Raw genomic sequence first — 12,394 nt, forward strand, 5'->3', positions numbered from 1 at the left:
GATGGACACACAGACGGACACACAGACGGACGGACGAAGCGGCGACTATATGTTCCGCCCCAAATAAATTTTGGGGGAGCATAATAAACAAGACTATTGCCAAGCAATAAAAGTCCCCTACCGGCTCCACCATTGTCAGAAATTCCACCATTGCCAGAATATTTTTTTAATTTGTTGCCAAAGCAACCAGAATTATTTTTATGTAGGAACAAAATGAAATGACGTACATAATGTCCATATTGCCATCTATCCATGTTCCAGTTTCGTGAAAAAATATTAAGAACTTTTAAAGATATCGCAGGATCCAGAAAACCACCATTTTCACCAGTATTTCTAGTCTATTTGTTGCCATAGCAACCAGAATTTTAGACGTAGGAACAAAATGAAATGACGTACATAATGTCCATATTGCCATCTATCCATGTTCCAAGTTTCATGAAAAAATATTAAGAACTTTTAAAGTAATCGCAGGATCCAGAAACCGGTAGGGGACTAATAATAACCACAAGTCCCCCCCGGTGAAACCGGTAGGGGACTAATAAAGAAATTATCAACTCTACATGGGAGTCACTAAAATAGTAAGGAATCATATTAGACGTAACATGTTGATATGTAATTATTGGCAAGCTATACGTGCACAAACGAGAAAGCATTTCCGAAATTTTAACAATAACAAACAATTCATTAAATAAACAACAAGTAAATCTTCACGCAGAAACTGTACAAACAAAACATAAAGTACATCACGCTCGATGAACGACATGTCAAATGATTCTGGAACTAGGGTAAACAATAAACAAGAGGGCCATGATGGCCCTGAATCGCTCACCTGACTAACCAAATACAATCCCAACCCAGATTTTATCAAGATAAACATTCTGACCAAATTTCATAAAGATTAGATGAAAACTGTGACCTCTATTGTCTACACAAGGTTTTTCTATTATTTGACCTAGTGACCTAGTTTTTGACCCCAGGTGACCCACATACAATCCCAACCCAGATTTCATCAAGATAAACATTCTGATCAAATTTTATAAAGATTGGATGAAAACTGTGACCTCTATTGCCTACACAAGGTTTTTCTATTATATTACCAAGTGACCTAGTTTTTGACCCCAGATGACCCAAATACAATCCCAACCCAGATTTCATCAAGATAAACATAAAGATATACTCAATAAATCAGATTAAACGCAAGTTAATTTCGCACCACTATGGACAGTAACCTGCAAATAATTTCATTCAATGTTGGTGGTCTTTCCGCCAACAAATTCACAGAATTAAAATATTTTATTGACTGCAACACTAATACCCATATCATATGTTTACAGGAAACTAAATTTTCAAATATTTCTGTAAAACAAATACCAGGGTATAACTGCGAATTTAAGAATTATGTTACTTCAAACCAAAATATTGCCGGTGGTCTTGCCATATATATTAACAAGGGACAAAATTGTCACAAAACCAGGTTTTCATTGTGAAAAAAAAATCTGATAAAGGGAGAAAACTCAAACTGAACTTTTGAAATGACCAAAAAAAATTAACCCCCTTTGTAAGTTTTTTTTTTTTTTTAAATCTATTTTTAGTCGTGGCGACCTTGACATTGGAGATATTGACATGATTCTTTCGTGGGACACACCGTCCCATGATGATGAACAAATGTGCCAAATGATTTTAAAATCTCACAATGAATGACATAGTTATGGCCAGGACAAGCTCATTTATGGCCATTTTTGACCTTTGAACTCAAAGTGTGACCTTGACCTTGGAGATATCGACGTAATTTTTTCGCGCGACACACCGTCCAATGATGGTGAACAAATGTGCCAAATGATTTTAAAATCTGACGATGAACGACATAGTTATGGCTCGGACAAGCTCATTTATGGCCATTTTTTACCTTTGAACTCAAAGTGTGACCTTGACCTTGGAGATATCGACGTAATTATTTCGCGCGACACACCGTCCAATGATGGTGAACAAATGTGCCAAATGATTTTAAAATCTGACAATGAACGACATAGTTATGGCCCGGACAAGCTTATTCCGCCAGCCCGCCAGCCAGCCAGCCAGCCCGCCAGCCAGCCAGCCCGCCCGCATTCGCCAATCTAATAACCAGTTTTTTCCTTCGGAAAACCTGGTTAAAAATACAATTAATTATGAACACCTGGGAGTGAACAACCAATTTAAATCTGATGGTAGCACTGCTATTGAGGCATTAGCAATTAAATTGGTTATTGACAAGAACCGGCCTCTTATCCTGGTCAATTTATATTCAAGAGGATGTGATCTTGAAACCCTGAACGGCCTCTTTAAGGAATTAAGGACCATTAAAGGACCCTTTGATGTAATATTCACAGGCGACTTTAATGCACATCACCCTGCTTGGGGTTCCATAAATTCAGATGCAGAAGGTCGGGCGGTAATAGAATGGTTGGACGAGCAAGATCTTATACTGCTCAATGACGGTTCTCCAACCAGGCTTAACCCCACTGGTTTAAACTCCCACATTGACCTTACTGATGTTAATGCCAGGATAGCAAGTGCGTCTGCATGGGCAACTGTTAAAGATACCATGGGATCTGATCACCTCCCACAACAGGTTACCCTGCTCAACTATATTGCACAGGGAACTGAGGCCCAATGCTCAGGAGAGCAAAAGTTTTTATTGGAAAAAGCTAATTGGGCTCAGTTTAGGGACCTCTGCTCAGATCTCTCCCTTGCAGATGTTCACTCCCAGGACCCAAATCTGTTTTGTATTAACTTAACCAGCAGGATACTGTCCATAGCGGAATGTAGCATACCGGTCTCCTCCGGCAAGGTCAAAGCCAGAAATAGGGTCCCGTGGTGGAATGAGGCGTGCTCCAATGCGGTACAGGATCGTAAAAATGCTTTAAAAATTCTTAAAAAGAACCCCGCTGAGCATAATCTTCTTAATTATAGGTCCCTCGAAAATCAGGCAAAGCGGGTTATTTTGGACGCAAAAACTCAAAATTGGAAAGAATTCTGTGATTCAGCTATCATTAATAAGAAAAATACTAGGGATTTTTGGCAAAAAATTCACAGAATTAAAGGAAATTCATTCACCCCTGTACCGCTACTTAAATACAAAGGCGAAATTGCCACTACCCCAAGGGACAAGGCTCAATTTTTGGTACGACATTTCCAATCTGTCTCCAGTGACTCAAACCTTCCCGTTGAAACTCTGAATTATCAAAAGCGGTTTGAGACTGAGCACCGAAATATTTTAAATGAGCCTGGGGATAACAACACGCCTCTAAATTTACCATTCACTATTACAGAATTATTAAGTGCCATTAACAGCAGGAGCAACACCACCACGGGGCCTGACAAAATAGCATATTTAATGTTTAAAAATATGCCAGCCATAACTCTAAAAATCTGGCTTAACCTATTCAATCAGGTGTATAGGACAGGCAGGATACCACCCGAGTGGAAGCAGGCCACAGTGATTCCAATTCCTAAACCTGGTAAAGACAAAAATGATCAAAACTCATATCGTCCAATAAGTCTAACATCACATGCAGGTAAATTACTAGAAATAATGGTCAAAAATAGATTAGAACACTTATTGGAATCAAATAATATACTAAACCCCTTCCAGTCTGGCTTTAGGAAGGGGCGATCTACTCTTGATCAGCTAGCTAGATTACAACATGATATTCTTTCTGCAAAAAATCAAGGGCAATCAGTATTAGCAATTTTTTTGGACCTTCAGGCCGCCTTTGATTTAACATGGACCTTCGGCATACTAAAAAAGCTAGCTGACTATGGAATCACTGGATACTGTTTCCACTACCTCAGAGCATTCCTAGAGGGCCGTAAAATCCAGGTCAGGGTCGATGGGGAGTTATCAGAGGTAGCCATAACTGACCGCGGAACCCCTCAGGGGTCCGTAATATCCCCAACTCTGTTCTCCCTCATCGTAAACGGTCTACCTGATGCCGTAAAAGACTCAGGAATGGTTATCTCCCAGTTTGCCGATGACTCAGGCACTTGGTTAAAGGGGTCTAACATGTTACGCCTGCAAAAGAGGGCTCAAGCAGGCTTAGACTCCATATGGAAATGGGCAATTGAATGGGGATTCAAAATTTCTCCAATCAAAACAGTAGGAGTACTATTTGGCGAACAATTTCAGCACTCTTTGGACTTAAATTTAGGCGGCACCAAAATTATCTTTGAAAAAGTGGTGAAATTTCTAGGTAAGTACCTAGATAAACAGTTAACTTTTACTCACCACTTCAAATATTTGGCAGAAAGGTGCGAAAGGGACCTAAATTTAATGAGAATGTTAAGAGGCACAGGTTTCGGATCAGATAAAAATAGCCTCTTAACACTTTACAAGTCCCTTATACGTCCAAAGCTAGATTATGGAGCCCAAATCTATGCATGTGCTAAGCTAAACGCCCTAAAAATGGTTGATGCCATTCAACACAAGGCCCTAAGGATAGCTCTGAGAGCCCTAAACTGTACACCGGGTGCACTGCTAGAGGAGGAGGCCGGTGTGTTACCTCTTGACTTGCGTAGAAAACAACAGTCCCTCAATTTCTGGGCCAGGGTTAAGTCTCGGCATGGTTCAAACCCCGTTAACAAACTTGTCGGGACTGGCACCTTCATCAAGGGGAAAATACTTAAGCATAAGCATGTCGCCCTACCTTTTGGTGCAAGTATTAGGACACTGGTTGAGGATGCCGGTCTCGACAAGGTACATGTAGCAGACCTGAGTCCCTCCAAGGTCCCCCCCTGGACGCTTGGACCCATTGATGTTGACCTATCACTCTCTAATAAAATAACGAAAACTGACTTGCCACAACTCATCAAGTCAGAAGCTCTCTCTCTTATAGATAATATGTATGCTGAGCATCTAAAAATCTACACTGACGGCTCCAAATGCCCTAACTCTGGTTTGGTAGCCAACTCTTTTGTAATCCCTTCAAAAAACATTAGTAAAACGCACAGGCTCAGCAACAATCTCTCTATTTTTACAGCAGAACTTTTGGCAATTAAATTCTCTCTGTGCTGGATATTGGTCAATAAACCTACTAAAACTGCTATTTTATCAGACTCAATGTCATCTCTTGAGTCCATAAAAAACAGAAATAGCAGATCTAGGCCTGATATTTTAGCTAGCATTTTGGAACATCATCAACAGTGCCTAGATAAATCTTTAAAGGTCACATTAGTATGGTGTCCAGCACATGTCAACATCAGTGGGAATGAACAGGCCGACAGGGGGGCCAAAGAGGGCCTCTTGAGGGGGGCCGTAGATGTTGGGGAACCCCTGGCACCTTCTGAGATCTACTCCTTGACAAAGAAATTTGTTTTGGGCGAGTCTCCGGACCGACAATTTGTCTTCCCGTCGACATACTTTTACTAGACCTGCGAAAACCCTCAGGCCGCCTGACAGATACTCAGCAAGCATTGTGCTTGACAGAGCCGTTACGCGCCTGAGGATGGGAACCACCCTATTACCCAATGGCGCAGGAAAGTATGTCCTCGGTATAGACCCTGCATGTCCTAGGTGCCAGGAACCTCTCACTGCGCCCCACATGCTGCTACACTGTCCTAACCATAAGGCGCAGAGGGACCACCTCGAAGCTGCATTGCACTCCCATGGACTAGTTTTTAACCTTACCAACGTGCTAGACCCCAAGGGAGCAGCTAGGGGCCCGGTTTTCTCTGCCCTCGCCAAATACTTACTAGATTGTCAAATAACTGACAAAATCTAGATCATTGGGGGAGGGAGAGCAGCCAACACCCACCTAATTATACAGTCTTGTGACTGTTTTCTTTTAAAAATGTGTCATCTCTGCACAAACCTGATGTAATCAAATAATTGTGTTGGATTTGTGTTGCTTTTACACAACCTTTATTTTAGTTTTTAATGGGTTTATTGTTCTACCCTGCCCTTTCTAAATCAGGCCAATGGCAATGACCTGGTCTTCTTTATTTTAATACATTTTTTATGAGAGTATGACGTTAGTCCACCATTTACATTTTTTCAGTTTTTTAATATAATCATATTTTATGGCATTTCTTACTACAAGAAAGGACGAGGCTGTCCAGTAACCTGGGATTGTTGGCTGCATTGCACCCCCTCCCTTCCTCTTTGACACCCCACCCTTTCCCCTTCAAACTCGAAGAACCATATCGGACTGGAGTGCACGGTGCAGGGCCTTATACTATTATAAACACCTATTTAGCCCTATCTAGGACAAAGTATTGTCGACCTTGTTGAAACTGCTAATTTTGTACCTTGGAGTACATTAAGGATTATTATAACTGCTATCTTGTGCAGCAATTTCCTTATTTTTGTGAAAACTGCTATATAGCAAATTGCCTTAATTTTTATCTCAATATTGCTATCCCTACACCATAGCAACCATTTCACTTTGTATTGCATTAACTCATGTTAAAATTGCTACTTTTATAGCAAATATCCTAATTTTTATATTAAATTGCTATTTTATATAGCAAAATGCCTCGGTTTTTCTGTCTAATTGTCATTTTGCATACCATACAAGGTACTTTAGTATTATTTCCTCCAATGTTATCATCAGTATACTAATAATATTGGTTAGATTAGAGCTTTTTGGGTTTATCTTAATGCATCTAGGTAATATTTGGTCTTTTTACCATTTTACATCTTACCATTATCAATTTTCCTTCAATAGTATACAAACTATTTTTCATTTACCGTGCACTCCCTCTGGTCCAGGGGAAACAACCATTGTAGACTCCATCATCACAATTACCTCCCTTAGTACAACTGAGTGACACCACCTCTGCTGGCTCTTCTTTTCCCCCACCCACATCTGCCTACACTTCCAAAAATCTCTCCTTCTTTCAACCCTCCAGGGTGGCAACATGTATTTTAAATATATAAATGCATATAGTCCTGTACATATTGTATATAATGTACATCTTGTACAAATTTAGCTGTCTTTGTCTCATTTTTAACTGTAAAGCACATTGTCTTACCCTTAATTTTTATGTGGTCCTATGAAGGTGACCGTTTGGAGACACGTAAGTTATTGCCCTTAACATATAAGGGTTTATTACTAAACCCACTTTTAAATATTGTTTTAATGCCACTCTGGGGGGATCTCTCTTTTCAATAGCCCAATCCTCCTTAAGTTCCATACAGACAGGGTCTTATGTTGGAGCATTACGGCTATATTCCCTGTCTGCAAGTGTTCAACATTGAGCCACATACATAAACTTGTACTCATTAATTTTTTAACAACTCAATACTCAATTGCAATATTAATATATAATTGAGAGTTACACACTCTTATGTGTTATCATATATTGTCTTTTTTCCTTTCCTTCTCATATAATTGCATTTACACATGCAACTTCACTCTACCTTTGAGAGCTGTTAAATCAGGCTCTGGCATCCCTATTTATAAATGTTCTTAGATATAAACATATCTCTCCTATGATTAGATCTTGTTGTTTGGGGTTTAGTTTAAACTTTAAACATACACATAAAAATGGTACTTGACTATGCATGTAAACATATTGTGGCAATGTTCAACCACTTTGTGATCTGGAAAACCCTCAAATATTATTATTTTGTTACACAAACATATTACACATCTGTGTATCCCTTTTTCTATAATTATTATATTAAAATAGTCCGATTTGGATTCAAACATTTAAAACACAGATCACAAAGTCTAAAGACTCCAACAAACCCATTGCAGTATATACTGAACAGTGGGTCTGGTAATGATGCTGCCACATACAACAGTGTGTGTGTTTTCACCATCTTTACTTATAAAAATTGGGCTATTCTTTCTCTCTCTCCTCCTTAAAAAAACAATACAAACAATAACATACAATAACAACATCATATTAATGATAATAATTAATAATAAGTACAGTAACATAACAAAAATATAGTAATCTAATACTATAAAACAACTCCAATTTCTTTTGGATTAACTCATCCTTTTCTTTCATTTATATTTTTGCATATAAACTATTATTGTTTACTTTTTCTTAAAGTACAAAGTCAGCCGTGGGAAAATCTATTTTTAAACGGATTGACCTACTGGCAATCCGTAATAAGAAATTTCGGCCAATCAGCGCCATCGTTTTATAAGTGCATTAACCAATTAAAACGCCGCTTTTTAACAGCGTTAGGCCTATCCACTGTAAAGCACTGCGTCTTTTTAACGCTTCATATAAAGGTTATATATTTTTAAACCAATAGATTTTTATTAAGGCACCGCACCAACACTGCAAAGTTTTATATTTATACCAATGGTACAGCCCAGTAAAATCGGGCTGTCCATTTTATGGCCGTTTTTCGGCTTTTTTATGCAGAGTTCTATGTTAAGCAGTGTGCTCGGGCAATGGTTTTTAACCGAAGTCCCGAGGGTAAATAAACCCATTAGTCAGTCAGTCATCAAGCTAAACATTCTGACCAAATTTCATAAAGATTGGATCAAAACTGTGACCTCTACTGTTTACACAAACAAATTGTAAACGGTTTTTCTATTATTTGACCTAGTGACCTAGTTTTGGACCTCAGATGACCCAAATACAATCCCAACCCAGATTTCATCAAGATAAACATTCTAACCAAATTTCATCAAGATTGGATGAAAACTGCGACCTCTATTGTCTACACAAGGTTGTTCTATTATTTGACCTTGTTTTTGACTGAGTGACCTATTTTTTAACCCCAGATGACCCAAATACAATCCCAACCCAGATTTTATGAAGATAAACATTCTGACCATATTTCATAAAGATTGGATGAAAACTGTGACCTCTACTGTGTACACATGGTTTTTCTATTATTTGACCTAGTGACCTAGTTTTTGACACCAGATGACCCTAATGCAATCCTAATCCAGATTTCATCAAGATAAACATTCTGACCAAATTGCATAAAGATTGGATGAAAACTTTGACCTCTACTGTCTACACTAGGTTTTTCTATTATTTGACCTAGTTTTTGACCTAGTGACCTAGTTTTAGACCCCAGATGACCCAAATACAATCCCAACCCAGATTTCATCAAGATAAACGTTCTGACTGAATTTCATAAAGATTGGATAAAAACCTCAACCTCTATTGTCTACACAAGGTTTTTCTATTATTTGACCTATTATGTGACCTAAATTTTGACCTAGTGACCTAGTTTTCGACCCCAGATGACCCAAATACAATCCCAACCCAGATTTCATCCAGATGAACATTCTTACCAAATTTCATAAAGATTGGATGAAAACTGACCTCTACAGTCTACACAAACAAATTGTTGACGGACGCACGTACACACGCACGCACACACGCCGGACATCACACGGTCACATAAGCTCACCATGTCACTTTGTGACAGGTGAGCTAAAAATAATGACGATTGTTAACAATAAAGTTACAATGTATACAAATTTACATACAAATGTAACAAAACATTCTAGAACTTTGCAAAAATTATACGGTCTGCAATATCGAAATGTACATGTTCATTCACATTTACCTGTATTTCACCGATAACCACCGAGGACGGGTGGTCCACCGCGATCAGGGTGGTCCACCGTGAGATCAATTTCCCGATTACGCCCGCGGTGTTCAGCCACTGTCGACGGGATCTATCATGATGGAAACACCCTCCGATCGCAGTGATTTTCCACGCTCATGAAAAATTGTCCACGGTGGGAGTGTGGTGGATGGCAGAAATTGCGCTAGACGTAGTGTATTATCATAGCGATACATATCACAATATGGGTACAAAGACAATGACACTCACAGAGAAGATCGCAACCGTGAACATACAGATTTCAGGCATATACATACATATATTTAAAATAATACAGTTGGATATGCAAATACCAGATTTACAGCAATTACTTCTGTGTCAAAGAAGATGATGTGGGAGTGTGTTGTCCTTCAGAAAAAGTGGGACAACCTGATACAGACACACAGGTCCAAGTATCTGGACCATCTGTTTGCTCAAAACAGAACAGGTTTGTACTTGTATTAATAATAAATTAAACTTAAATAAATTAAAATAAACTTTAGGAAAGCTACCAATCCTCAAGGTTTGGTTAATGTAATATAATGAGTTCAATTCTTTTTTTTTGTTTTACAGGAAAATTGTTTGGTCTTTATTGTCTACCTAAAAAATCTGTCTAATGAGCAATTATTCAATAGTTTTTTTCATCAAGCAACCATTATATTATTCAACATTTTTTGTTCCAGTGTAATTGATAAAATATCCAATATTTGTTCAAAAATATGAAACATAATTTTTTTTTTATATATAAAATATGCCATGAAACCCTAAATTGATCACCCAATTATACAACAAAAAATACTATACTGCAGGTGGTGGAGCTGTCACCACTGTTCTAGAGCCTGTAAAAGAGGCAATCATGAACGTTCTTGGCCGAAGTTCGTCCAACACTGTTGGAATTGGTGAACCCACTTTTGACAGCGGGTTTCTTCAACTGAATGCATTTGATGCATGTGGTTTTGCACAAGACCCCCTTGGAAATTGGACACGTCATCATTGGGTGTTCCCAATACGGTCACAAAATTTGTTCTTGTCTTGGGGCTGAAAGGCCATTACATTTAACTTATAGTGTAGAATATTCAGAATATTGGAAAAAAATGCTTTGGAATTTAATCAATAGAAATAAATCATTAAGAACATTAAAATGGACTTTGTGTATGTTTATATAAGTTTTAAAGACTATGTCACAAGCAATCAATCCTTACAAGCCATTTGTCTTTGTATATCTTGTTGTTTTTGATGGTTTCAGACCTGTATATCTTCAGTTAAAACAAGTTTAAGTAATTGTCTAGCAAGTTATTATCAGTGTTATTTCATATTAGTGTATTAAACTTTTGTTTACTTATTAATAAAAAAAAAAGCTATTAAAAAATTGATGTCATTTAACATCCATTTTAAGGACATCAATTTTTTCAAATTGTAGACATAAGCGGTAAAGCGGAAACAGAATGGTTTTTTGTTTACTACCTCTGCTGCAATGACTGCTCAGGTATTTACGTGGTCAAAGTCAGAAAAAACGTTCTGGGTGGAACTTATAAATGTTCGGTACGTCACATTGCTTATCATGCTAATTAGACATGTCTTGGGTATTCAGCCAGCAGATTGAATGTTGTATGTGTAAATAAACACCGACTCTGGTACCCAATCGGCAAAGGCTATACGGGATTACTATAAGCTTAAAAAGCATAAAAATTGCTTAAAGAAGCAGACTGCCACCCACTACAAGTGCTTTGTTCACAAGCTGAAAGCTCTCAAATGATATGTGCATGCCACAAAGTCAGACATCAAATCTATTCCAAACAAGAAATGTGTTTGTCAGAAACACTGTCCCCTTCTGCGCCACCTTAAGATTTTACTTTTTTTTACCTTTGACCTTAACGGATGACCTTGACCTTTCACCACTCAAAATGTGCAGCTCCATGAGATACACATGCATGCAAAATATGAAGTTGCTATCTTCAATTTGCAAAAGTTATGGCAAAATGTTAAAGTTGGAGCAAATAAACAAACACAAACCAACCAACAGACAGGGCAAAAACAATATGTCCCCAACTATAGTGATGGGGGACATAAAAAGTTCAACAAAGACGAATATATGCGTAAGCTGGCCAGCTGCCTCTGCTGCTGAGTGCGCATTGAACTGGAAAGACTGCAAAAACAGAGCTGCAGTGATGAGCTATTTCTTCCATCAGCCAAATTTGCTATAGAAAACATCATGCATCGCTTCTGCGGAAATCAAAAGATGTGCAAGGAATGCTCACGAGTGTGCACCTATCAAGTGACCAGTTTGTACAAACATTTGCCATATGGAGAGCCACTAGCACTCCAGGAGAGTGACAAGAAAATTGTGGTAGGAAATATTAATACAACATTTGATGCTAAGGGGTTTAAAGATGTGGCAAAGATCTTCAAACTTCATTCTATGCTGTAATCTTTGCAGATCTGTGTCATTCTGCAGTTCATACAAGGTCTTTGGGCCCAGCAAATCATCAATGAAGGTGGCAGAAAAAATGATATACAACCAACTGAAGGTCAAGGATCTCAGACGGGAATATGAAAGTCGCAGGAAAGCCTCAGTGCGATACAAAATAGTCAGATTCTAACAGAGAAAGCGGAAAGCAAACCGGGACGGTCTATATGGCTCTGAAAGTATGCCGTCTACAAGTGCTGCTGACCATTGCTATAGACTTACAGTGTAAAACAAAAACTTATTTATTTTTCTGCATTGCAAATGAATTTAATACTTTTCGGAACAAATTAATAATTTAAAAAAACATTTAATGTTAACAGGACCCACCTCCTGTAGCGACTCCCCCACTTGATTTATCACGC

The 12,394-nt window shown here is 38.3% G+C and overlaps 1 long non-coding RNA gene across 1 annotated transcript; it reads right to left on the minus strand.

The window, feature by feature from the left end:
- Positions 1-598: 598 nt before the first annotated feature.
- LOC127852572 (uncharacterized) lies at positions 599-7,573 on the minus strand. The gene is made up of 2 exons (XR_008036235.1): positions 1,907-7,573; positions 599-1,744 (listed from the first exon to the last, which is right to left on the minus strand). It is a non-coding gene; the product is annotated as an uncharacterized LOC127852572 (long non-coding RNA).
- Positions 7,574-12,394: the final 4,821 nt, after the last annotated feature.

This window comes from Dreissena polymorpha, chromosome 1, assembly GCF_020536995.1.
Source record: "Dreissena polymorpha isolate Duluth1 chromosome 1, UMN_Dpol_1.0, whole genome shotgun sequence".
In the NCBI taxonomy this organism is placed as follows: domain Eukaryota; kingdom Metazoa; phylum Mollusca; class Bivalvia; order Myida; family Dreissenidae; genus Dreissena; species Dreissena polymorpha.